At 35.4% G+C, this 10,769-nt stretch overlaps 1 long non-coding RNA gene across 1 annotated transcript; it reads left to right on the top strand.

The window, feature by feature from the left end:
* Positions 6,645-8,794, top strand: LOC104700976. Its single transcript, XR_753679.1, has 3 exons — positions 6,645-6,802; positions 6,919-8,448; positions 8,549-8,794. It is a non-coding gene; the product is annotated as an uncharacterized LOC104700976 (long non-coding RNA).

Raw genomic sequence — 10,769 nt, 5'->3', positions numbered from 1 at the left:
ATATGAACTTTTCTATATAACCATGTTTTATATTAAAAAAAAAGGTTATGCTCGCGTAAACTGCGGAGTAGTCTTCATTTTAACGCTAAATATAGAGTTATCATCTTTCAAATATTTTTAAGCTTTTATTGTTACTTTCACCATGACACATCCAGAAAACAAAACAAAAATGTTTAATAATATGCCTACAGTTAGCAGAACGAATCCGAATAAACATCAATATAACCCTAAAACTTTACTTTCACCCTCATGCGTACATGCTAGAATCCAAGCTTTTTCTTCTAATAAACCATCTAATCACAACTATTTACAAAATTATAAGTTGTTAGTAAAGTTGCAATTTTGTTTATACAACTAAAATTGGTATATTAGAAGTACTATAATTTTGTTAGTAAGGTTGTAATTTTGTTAAATTACAACTAAAATAAGTACTAAAAATACTAACTTAGTAAAGTTGTAATTCTGCCCAAAAAAAAAGAAAGTAAAGTTGTAATTTTGTTAATAAAGGTCAAGAAGATATTCACGTAGGCAAACTAGAGTGAACATAACAATTTATATAAAAATATGAACTTTTCTATATAACCATATTTTATAAAAGATATGATACCTTTCCTGTCTCTCACATTGTCGCTGTTTATGAGTAGATGAATTCCAATATACAGTTGTGATGAAATCGTATCGTAACATTTGACGAATCGTAGGTTTGACGATTATACTCTTGAGACACTTACGCTCTTGTGAGAGAAAAAGACGAGAGCGAGAGAGTTGTTTGTTTTGTTAGGCTAAGCTTGAAGAAGAAGAAAGTGGTTTAAGGAAAAAGGAAGAACTCTAATCCAATTAGGAATAGTTCTATTTAGGAGACATCTAAATAAGTTAGTTTACCTGTTTTGGATTAGGAAATTGTGTTCTAGTTTTCTCTATATAAAGAGTTGCCAAAGTGTGGTACACCTTCAAGAGAGATTTGAGAGAGAAACAGCTTGAGAGATTAAGATAGAGAGATTGTAAGAGAGAGCTTGAAGTTTTGAGTAATTTTCTTTAAGCTAATAAGAAAGTCATTCGTATAACAATCTTGTGTTCTTATTTCTTTCTTGCTAAACTAGATTTGGTACCAAAGCTTCTAGGTTTGATATTCGAATCATGAGTGAGATAAATGAGATTAGCAACAAACCAAAGGAGAACGTACCCTCATCTATTAAGTGTTCAATGCTAACTCCAATCAACTATACGGTTTGGACAATGAGGATGGAGGTTGCGCTGCGTGTTCACAAAGTTTGGGAAGCAATCGATCCTGGAACAACAGAACCAGAGAAGAATGACCTTGCAAGAGCTCTTCTATTTCAGTCTGTACCTGAGTTGATGATCCTGCAAGTTGGTGATCAAGCTACTGCAAAAGGGGTATGGGATTCGATCAAAGCAAGAAATCTTGGAGCTGATCGAGTAAAAGAAGCAAAAGTGCAAACTCTCATGGCTGAATTTGACAGACTGAAGATGAAAGAGACTGATACTATTGACAACTTCGTTGGTAAACTCTCGGAGATCTCCACAAAATCTGCATCATTGGGAGAAAATATTGAAGAAACAAAAATTGTGAAGAAATTCTTGAAAAGTTTACCAAGAAAGAAATACATTCACATAATTGCAGCACTTGAGCAGGTCCTTGATCTAAAAACAACAACGTTTGAAGACATTGTTGGAAGATTAAAGACTTACGAGGAACGGATCACAGATGAAGAAGATTCACAAGACAGTCAAAGTAAGCTTATGTATGCAAATTCAGATTTACAGTCCTATGAATTCAACTATGAGGGAGGCAGAGGAGGAAGAGGTTCTTACCGTGGGAGAGGCAGAGGTCGAGGAAGTTTTGGTTCCCAACCGAGGGACCAACCGAGGGACAAGTCAAGAATCACTTGTTACAGATGTGACAAGATTGGACATTATGCATCCAACTGCCCTGATTGACTTCTCAAATTGATTAAAGCACAAGAAAACTTGGAGAAGGAAGAAGATAACACTCAAGAAGCCGAGTCTCTTATGATGCATGAGGTGGTATTTCTCAATGAAAAGAATATGTAATTACAAGAATATGATGATTCCACAGACAAAACTTGGTATCTAGACAATGGTGCTAGTAACCATATGACTGGAAATCAAGCTTGGTTCTGTAGTATCAATACTATGGTCACAGGGAGAGTTCGATTTGGCGATGACTCACATATCGATATAAAAGGGAAAGGTTCGATCGTGTTTGTTACTAAAGCTGGAGAACGTAAGGTGTTGCAGGATGTCTATTACATACCAAACCTCAAAAGCAATATCATTAGCTTAGGACAAGCTACTGAAGCCGGTTGTGATGTCAGGATGAGAGGCAGTTTTCTTACCTTGCATGATCGAGTAGGCAACTTATTAATAAAGACAAATCGGTCGAGAAACAGGCTCTACAAGGTAGTATTGGAGGTTGATAATACTAAGTGCCTGCAACTTGTGGCTTCAAATGATTCCAGCTTGTGGCATGCACGCTTAGGACATGTGAGTCTTGAAACCATCAAAACAATGGTAGCGAAGGAACTGGTGTTTGGAATATCAAGTGTGCCAACAGATAAAGAGACATGTGCATCCTGTTTATTTGGAAGACAAACAAGACAAGTCTTTCCGAGAGCAACGTCTTATCGAGCAACACTAGTACTGGAGCTCATCCATGGAGATCTTTGTGGTCCAATCTCACCATCTACGCCTGCACACAAGAAGTATATTTTTGTGTTAATCGATGACCATTCTCGATACATGTGGTCCTATCTTTTAAAAGAGAAAAGTGAGGCATTCGAAAAATTCAAAGCGTTTAAAGCACTAGTGGAACAAGAGTCTGGAACTGCGATCAAAACATTTAGAACAGACAGAGGAGGTGAGTTCATGTCTCAAAAGTTTCTGAGTTTCTGCGAAAAAGAAGGTATCAACAGGCACTTAACCGCACCGTATACACTGCAACAGAACGGTGTGGTTGAAAGGCGGAATAGGACACTGCTGGAGATGACCAGAAGTCTGTTGAAGCATATGGACATGCCTAATTACTTGCAGGGAGAAGCAGTAAGGCATGCGACCTACATCATAAACAGGGTAGGAACACGAAGTCTAGTGTTTCAAACTCCATATGAATGTTTCAAGAAAAGGAAACCGAATGTGGAGCATTTGAGGGTGTTTGGCTGTGTTGCTTTCGCTAAAGTCGAGAATTCACATTTCAAGAAGCTCGATGATAGGTCAAAGATGCTTGTGTACCTTGGAACAGAACCAGGTTCCAAGGCATATCGACTTCTTGATCCGACATGCCGGAAGATCACAGTCAGTAGAGATGTTGTGTTTGATGAAAACAGAAGCTGGAAGTGGAACAACTCTCAAGAAGAATCTGTAGAACCAGGTTCTTTTACTCTTAGCTTTGGCGAGTTTGGTAACAATGGGGTGAGAGAAACGCTTAGCACTACAAACGAAACAGAGGAGAGCAGAGAAAGTGAAGAAAATAATGATGATGATCTTAGAGACGATGAAGCTACAGAATTTGAGACTAAAAATGCAGAAAATGCAGAAGAGCAAGAACAGGCACAAGAATCTTCGGTGTTGTCGCAGCATCCACTTGTGTTAAGACAATAAACAAGACAAGTTAAAAGACCCAGTTACTTGAATGACTATGTGTTGTTGGCTGACATTGAAGGAGAAAATATTTTTTGGTGGCTAATGGAGAACCATGTAATTTCAGAGAAGCAAGCGAGTTAAAAGTGTGGAGAGATGCTTGCGAAGAAGAAATCAGTTCAATAACGAAGAATAAGACTTGGAGTTTAGTTGACTTACCTTTTGGAGTAAAACCTATTGGTTTGAAGTGGGTATTTAAACTAAAACGCAATGTGGATAACAACATTAACAAGTACAAAGCGAGGCTTGTTGCAAAAGGGTATGTGGAGAGGCATGGGGTAGATTTTGATGAAGTGTTTGCTCCAGTAGCCAGAATTGAAACAATTCGTTTCATTATTTCTTTAGCTGCTTCGAGTGGTTGGGAGATACACCATCTAGACGTCAAAACAGCGTTTCTTCATGGCGATCTAAGAGAAGATGTTTATGTTCTTCAGCCGGAAGGATTTGTTGTCAAAAACAGTGAAGAGAAGGTCTACAAGTTGCACAAGGCACTCTGTGGGCTTAAACAAGCACCTCGTGCTTGGAATATCAAGTTGAATAACATTCTTGGGGATTTAAAGTTTGAAAGGTGCACCAAGGAACCATCTCTTTACAGGAAACAATACAAGGAACATCTTCTCATTGTGGCAGTCTATGTAGATGATTTACTTGTTACCGGTTCTAGTCTTGAGTTGATACTCGATTTCAAGAAAGAGATGGGTGGAAGATTCGAGATGAGTGACTTAGGAAAGCTCACTTACTATCTCGGGATTGAAGTCTGTTAAGAAGCTGATGGGATTTTGCTAAAACAAGAGAGATACGCAAAGAAAATCTTAGCAGAGGTAGGAATGAGTGAGTGTAACTCAGTTCTTATACCGATGGAACCTGGTTTGGTGCTTTCTAAAACACAATATCCATAGCGGATTGACGAATGGCTGTATCGGAAAAATATTGGTTGCTTAAGATATTTACTTCACACATGGCCTGATCTTTCATACTCTGTTGGGATTTTGAGCCGATACTTGCTAGAACGCAGAGAATCTCATGGAGCTGCACTGAAGCAAATTCTGAGGTATCTTCAGGGAACTCTCGACTTCGGACTTCATTTCAAGAAAGGAGAGCAAACTGGTCTGATCGGATACAGTGACAGTAGCCATGGTGTGGATGTTGATGATGGAAGAAGCACAACTGATCATGTTTTTTATTTCAATGATTGTCCAATCACATGGTGTTCTCAAAAACAATAAGTGGTGGCATTATCTTCATGCGAAGCTGAATTCATGGCGGCAACAGAGGCGGCTAAACAGGCTATTTGGCTTCAAGATCTTTTTGCTGAAATCGTTGGAACCACTTGTGAAAGGGTGTTAATACAAGTCAACAACAAGTCTGCTATTGCACTTACTAAGAACCCTGTTTTCCATGGTCGCAGTAAACACATTCAAAGAAGATATCACTTTATACGGGAATGTGTTGAAAATGGACAGGTTGAAGTGTTACATGTCCCAGGAGTTGAACAAAAGGCTGACATTCTAATCAAAACACTTGATAAGAACAGGTTCAAGGATATGAGGAATCATATCGGAGTTCATAGTATGTCAAAACAGGATTTCAAGCTTAAGAGGGAGATTGTTGGGCTAAGCTTGAAGAAGAAGAAAGCGGTTTAAGGAAAAAGGAAGAATTCTAATCTAATTAGGAATAGTTCTATTTAGAAGACATCTAAATAAGTTATCTAAATAAGTTAGTTTACCTGTTTTGGATTAGGAAATTGTGTTCTAGTTTTCTCTATATAAAGAGTTGCCAAAGTGTGGTATACCTTCAAGAGAGATTTGAGAGAGAAAGAGCTTGAGAGATTAAGATAGAGAGATTGTAAGAGAGAGCTTGAAGTTTTGAGTAATTTTCTTTAAGCTAATAAGAAAGTCATTCTTATAACAATCTTGTGTTCTTAATTCTTTCTTGCTAAACTAGATGTTTTGCAAAAGTATATAAACGAATCGTGAAAAGGAGATGCGTTCCCATCCATATCCAACCTTTCTTGTTCCAATTCATGCTTTCTAACAGAATTCCATATGAGCTTTAGAGCATATGTATGTCCATTTTCTTTTTGAAAATAATGTTAAATTAAATTCAAAGAAAAATAACTTTTTAACATTAGATGCATCGTTTGTTTAAAGAAATAGGGTCAAATTTTAAAAATTAAAACTTAATAATATTAGAGCAGTGGGCGAGAAGAAAGCCAAAGTAGAAGACCTTCATTGTATCTACTGTCCCCAGTTAGCTGTATGGCCACCAATTGGTTTCTTATTTGACTATCAGTCCAAGTAATAAGTTGTCTATTGAATTGTCCCATGTCGACATACAAGCCAGTGAACTAGTGAGTGAGTCCTGATCTCCCATACATCTCACAAGTCATAGAGCACTTTGAAAGGTGTTATTTCAATCCATGTTGCATCCATATTTGACATTTAATGAAACGTCAAACTTAAGAATAAATGTCAAGTCCTAGGGATTACAATTCTAGTATTTGATAATATTAATATTAATGGAGAACTAGGTTATAAAGGAGAAGGGGAACGACAAAAAAAAAAAAAAAAAAAAAAAAAAAAAANAAAACAAAGCAAACTTTTCCGAGCATACTAATAAATTTTACCTTAACATTTAAGAAAATGTTAAACTTTCTATTATCTCTCTTCAGTTAAATTAATATTTGATATATTAGATTGTAACGGTCAACACGGAGACACAAAAGAGGAGCGTCAGAGTACAGAATTTGAATTAATGGGCCTGACTGGACTTACTAAGGCCTAAACTTACGATCTTTTTACATGGTGTGGTAACCGTCAATCGTGGAAAAAGAAGGACCGTCCGATTAGTTTAGCTGATGAATCAACGGTTAATTCTGCATAAGTAGCCGTTAGCAAAACGCGTTTGATGTCACTCAAGACGCAACTAAAATTTATATCGGATGAATTATTATTTCTCATAAAAAAAAAAAAAAAAGTAGTCTTCATTCTGTAGATTGCGAATTTTTGTTTCTAGGATATCTGTAAGTTTTCGTGTAGTCGAGATCTAATCTTGGTGGTACAGATCTGATCTAGGGTTTACGGTACTTGGAGGATGCTTGATTCGGCGTATAACTGGTAAAATCGTACGAGTTATTTCTTCTTCTTCGTTCTGGTGATTTATTGGTTAGATTCGTTCCTTTTGCGATTTTGATTTCTTAGGGTTTTGAGTATTCTTAATAGTTTGTTCTTTTGTTTATAGCGTTTTGAAGCTTTGTCTCGGCTTGAAACAATCGTCGAGGTATGTAAATCTCTGTTCTCTCGTTTTCAATTTCTGGTTTATTTTCGCGATTTTGGAATCTAAGATGATTTCAATTTCTGGTTTTGTTTTCTGAATTTTGGAGGATTGAAATCGAACTAGAGAACAAACATGTATGATAATAAGCTCTTGTCGATGAGATTGTTTTCTCGATTTCAATTTCTGTTTTTGGTTTTGTTTTCTGAGAGTTGTGGATGATTGAAATCGAACGAGAGAGAACAAATATGTATGAACAGCTCTCGTAGATGAGATCGTTTCGCAATTGAGATTTTGGAAGCAAGTTGATTTCAATTTCTGGTTTATTTGTTCTTGTTTTCTGAATTTTGCACGATTGAAATCGAACTAGAGAACAAACATGTATGATATTATTAGCTCTTGTCGATGAGATTGTTTTGCAAATGACAATTCGTTTTGGGATTTTGGAATCAAGATGTTTGTTTCAATAGGATTTCAAAACCCTTTTTAATCGTCCTGCAGATTCTTCTTAATCTTGGGATGTATTGTCAATTAGTTTTGGTTTTGGTTTCTGTTTTTCTTTCAAAACCCAAGAAGATTCATGGGCAGACACTAATCTAATAGTGCTCTGTCAGATTCTTTTTGGGGACATTGTCCCTTGCAAACTGTGAATTGAACTGGCTGGGTAGTGCACGCATGTGTTGGGAGTTGGAAAAGAGGTTTCGATGGGAATGACCTACGGGTTAAAAGTCTTAAGACAAAGACTCAATAACACAAAACAGCTCTAAGAGTTTGAATGGCAATGACCTACGGGTTTAAAGTCTCAAGACAAAGACTCGATAACACAAAAGAGCTCTAAGCTTTTGGTACCCACGGCTTTGAATGCAAATGACCTATGGCTTAGAAAAATTACAAGACATAAGAGCTCTAAGAGTTGGAATGGGAATGACCTACGGGTTAAAAGTCTTTAGACAAAGACTGAATAACAGAAAGAGCTCTAAGATTTTGGTACCCACGGCTTTGGATGGAAAGAACCTACGGCTTAGAAAAATTATAAGACAAAAGAGCAAAGTCTTAAGACAAAGACTGAATAACACAAAAGAGCTCTGGTACCCACGGCTTTGGATGGAAATAACCTATGGCTTAGAAAATTTATAAGACAAAAAGAGCAAAGTCTAAGACAAAGACTGAATAACACAAAAGAGCTCTGGTACCCACGGCTTTGGATGGAAACAACCTATGGCTTAGAAATATTACAAGACAAAAGAGCAAAGTCTTAAGACAAAGACTGCTGACAGACACACGACTTAGAGAAGTTATAAGACAGAGATACTTGGCAAACCAATTTAAGAGTGTTTAAGCAGAGGGCCATTTAAGCTTCAAAAAACAAGGCAAGTAAAGGGGCATGTATGTTCAATGGAGACTAACTAATTATGATTTCCTCAGGTATGTGGTTCTGAAGGCGTTCAAATGGACAAACTCTGAGGAGATTACAAGTGTAGCAGACTTCTTTAACAGGTATGTATTTTTAAAATTTGCTTGAATTAGTTGATTATATTTTGAAAATCACAAGTATGAGACAGAGACATGAAGTAAATACTAATTTTGATTTGTTCAGGTATGTGCTTGAAAAAGGTGTTCATAATCAGGTATAGACTTTTCTCAACTTGTCTGTGATCAATTGTTATTATCACCTGTGAAAATTAAATGTTTACGTTAATTAGTTGTCTTAACTTATATATCTACGTAACGTAAAGATATTAGATATGTATATCTAAGACACCATTCTAATTAAAGATGTATCTTGAATACTTGTCTTAACATCATTAATTTCATTGATCTAGTATCTGTTCGATTGTAGAAACTTATTGTTAACATATCCATTGTTAACTTATTGAGACTCCATTGTTAACTTATTGTGTCTCTGTTTTGGTACTTATGTATCATAGAGTTTCTCATTTCGGTACTTACTGTAGTCTGTCGGATTGTAGAAACTTATTGTGTCTTTGTTTCGGAAATGGAAATGCTCTTGTAGTCTATTGTAGTTTTGAACGTAGATGAGACTCTTGCAAATGATGGTAGTAGTTTGCTTGAATCTTGAGTGTCTTTGTTTTACCGTATGCTCTAAAAACCCTTTTCGATACTAATAATCTCTGTTTTGGTGCTTCTATGTAATTTAAGACTTTTTCTTTTATGAAACTGATAGAGATCATAATATATTTCTACTAAGTACTATCTTAATTAGACTTGATAATTCATATGATTTGTTTCCGTTTCTATATTAGGTTTCTCTGTAAATAAAGAGCTTAGGTTTTAGAGAAGACAGGAAAGTTAGACATAAGAGTTATTTTCTTAGGATTGGACAAGGGCTTTCGATCCTTGTAGGGAGAGCTTGTCTCTCAGGAAGAGATTGTCTCTTTGTTTATCTATCTTTAGTTCCCTTTTTTTTTTTTTGTGCAAACCTATCTTTAGTTCCCTATATCATTAAAATCAGTTATATTTCTCATATTTATAAGCCTTGTGAGTTTTAACTCCATCTGAAATGGATGAAGCTTTTAGTTGATTGTAGCTATTTATTTTAACGTTCATGTAAATGATTGTAGTAGTTTCCCTTGAATCTTGAATGTCTTCGTTTTGCGTTATTATCTAAAGTCTAAACTCTTGGTGATTGATATATTGGCATTTTGCATTATTAACTGATGAATTACTTTGTTTTTCTATAAATTGTACTTGTTGGCTTAGTCTTTACTATACAATGATTGAAATGATCTCTGTTATGGTCAGTTTATGGTAGTAGTGTCTGCTCTTAGTCTTACGTAGTTGATGGAGCTTATATATCAATTGAATCACTAGAATGTGTAATGGATCTTTCTTGTTTTTTATTTCATTTGTTTGGTTTGTTAGTTTGAATAACACTTTCTATGATTGATGTCAAAATCAGAAATTAGTTCACTTTTATCATCCTCATTATAGGCATGTGTAATATATGCTCTGTTCTTCTATGTTGTTTAGGTCGGACTAAATGTATCCTATATCCAGTATTTTGTTTCGTAGTTTGCTATAATAGTTTTTAGACTTAGAAGTTCTTAAATCTCTACTTTAGTACAAAGGTTTATGTAAAAAATCCATTCTTATACTCTTATGTTTGGTATTAGGCAAAGGAAAGAGTATACATGTCTCATCTGATATGATTCTAAGACACATCATAATCAATAGCTAAACTAAAGGGTTCATGTGTTGAGGCAGTACGACTATATAGAACCTTTCAATATATCTTGCACCTTTTATCTGTTTCCACTTTTGATTTTTGAATTCTGCACCATAAAATGATGATTATTGTGTTAGATTCTACAAACTGTATCAGTCGACTTGCTTTTCTTGAAAATATCTCTCTGGTATGGTGTATTCGTGTCTATCATTTGGTCTATTGAATCACACGTATTTTTGTTTACAAAGTGCAATAGATATTTCTTGAATTCCTTACCCATACATTATGTTTCTATAACAGTTTTCTATGGTTGATGACTTGATAATGTTAAAATCAAGAGAACAGCAGACGATTTTATCATTCTTATTGTAGAGTGGCATAACTGATATTCTCTGCTATTTAGATCAACTAAATGTGTTTTTAGATTTGGTCATACTCTTTAATATGTACATAGTTTATGTTTGTTACTAACTTATTATTATAGAGCATTATAGCCGATTGAGTTACTTATTATTATAGAGCATTATAGCTGATTGATTGTTTGTCGATGGAACATTGGATTTCACTGTTTCTACTTTTCATGTCAATAAACAATTTTTTGGCAGTTTTTCTTTTTTTTATATAGTTTTGT

Source organism: Camelina sativa, chromosome 1 (genome assembly GCF_000633955.1).
Source record: "Camelina sativa cultivar DH55 chromosome 1, Cs, whole genome shotgun sequence".
Lineage (NCBI taxonomy): Eukaryota > Viridiplantae > Streptophyta > Magnoliopsida > Brassicales > Brassicaceae > Camelina > Camelina sativa.
The sequence above is the reverse complement of the archived record's forward strand: the minus strand, read 5'-3'. Positions and strand labels throughout refer to the sequence as shown.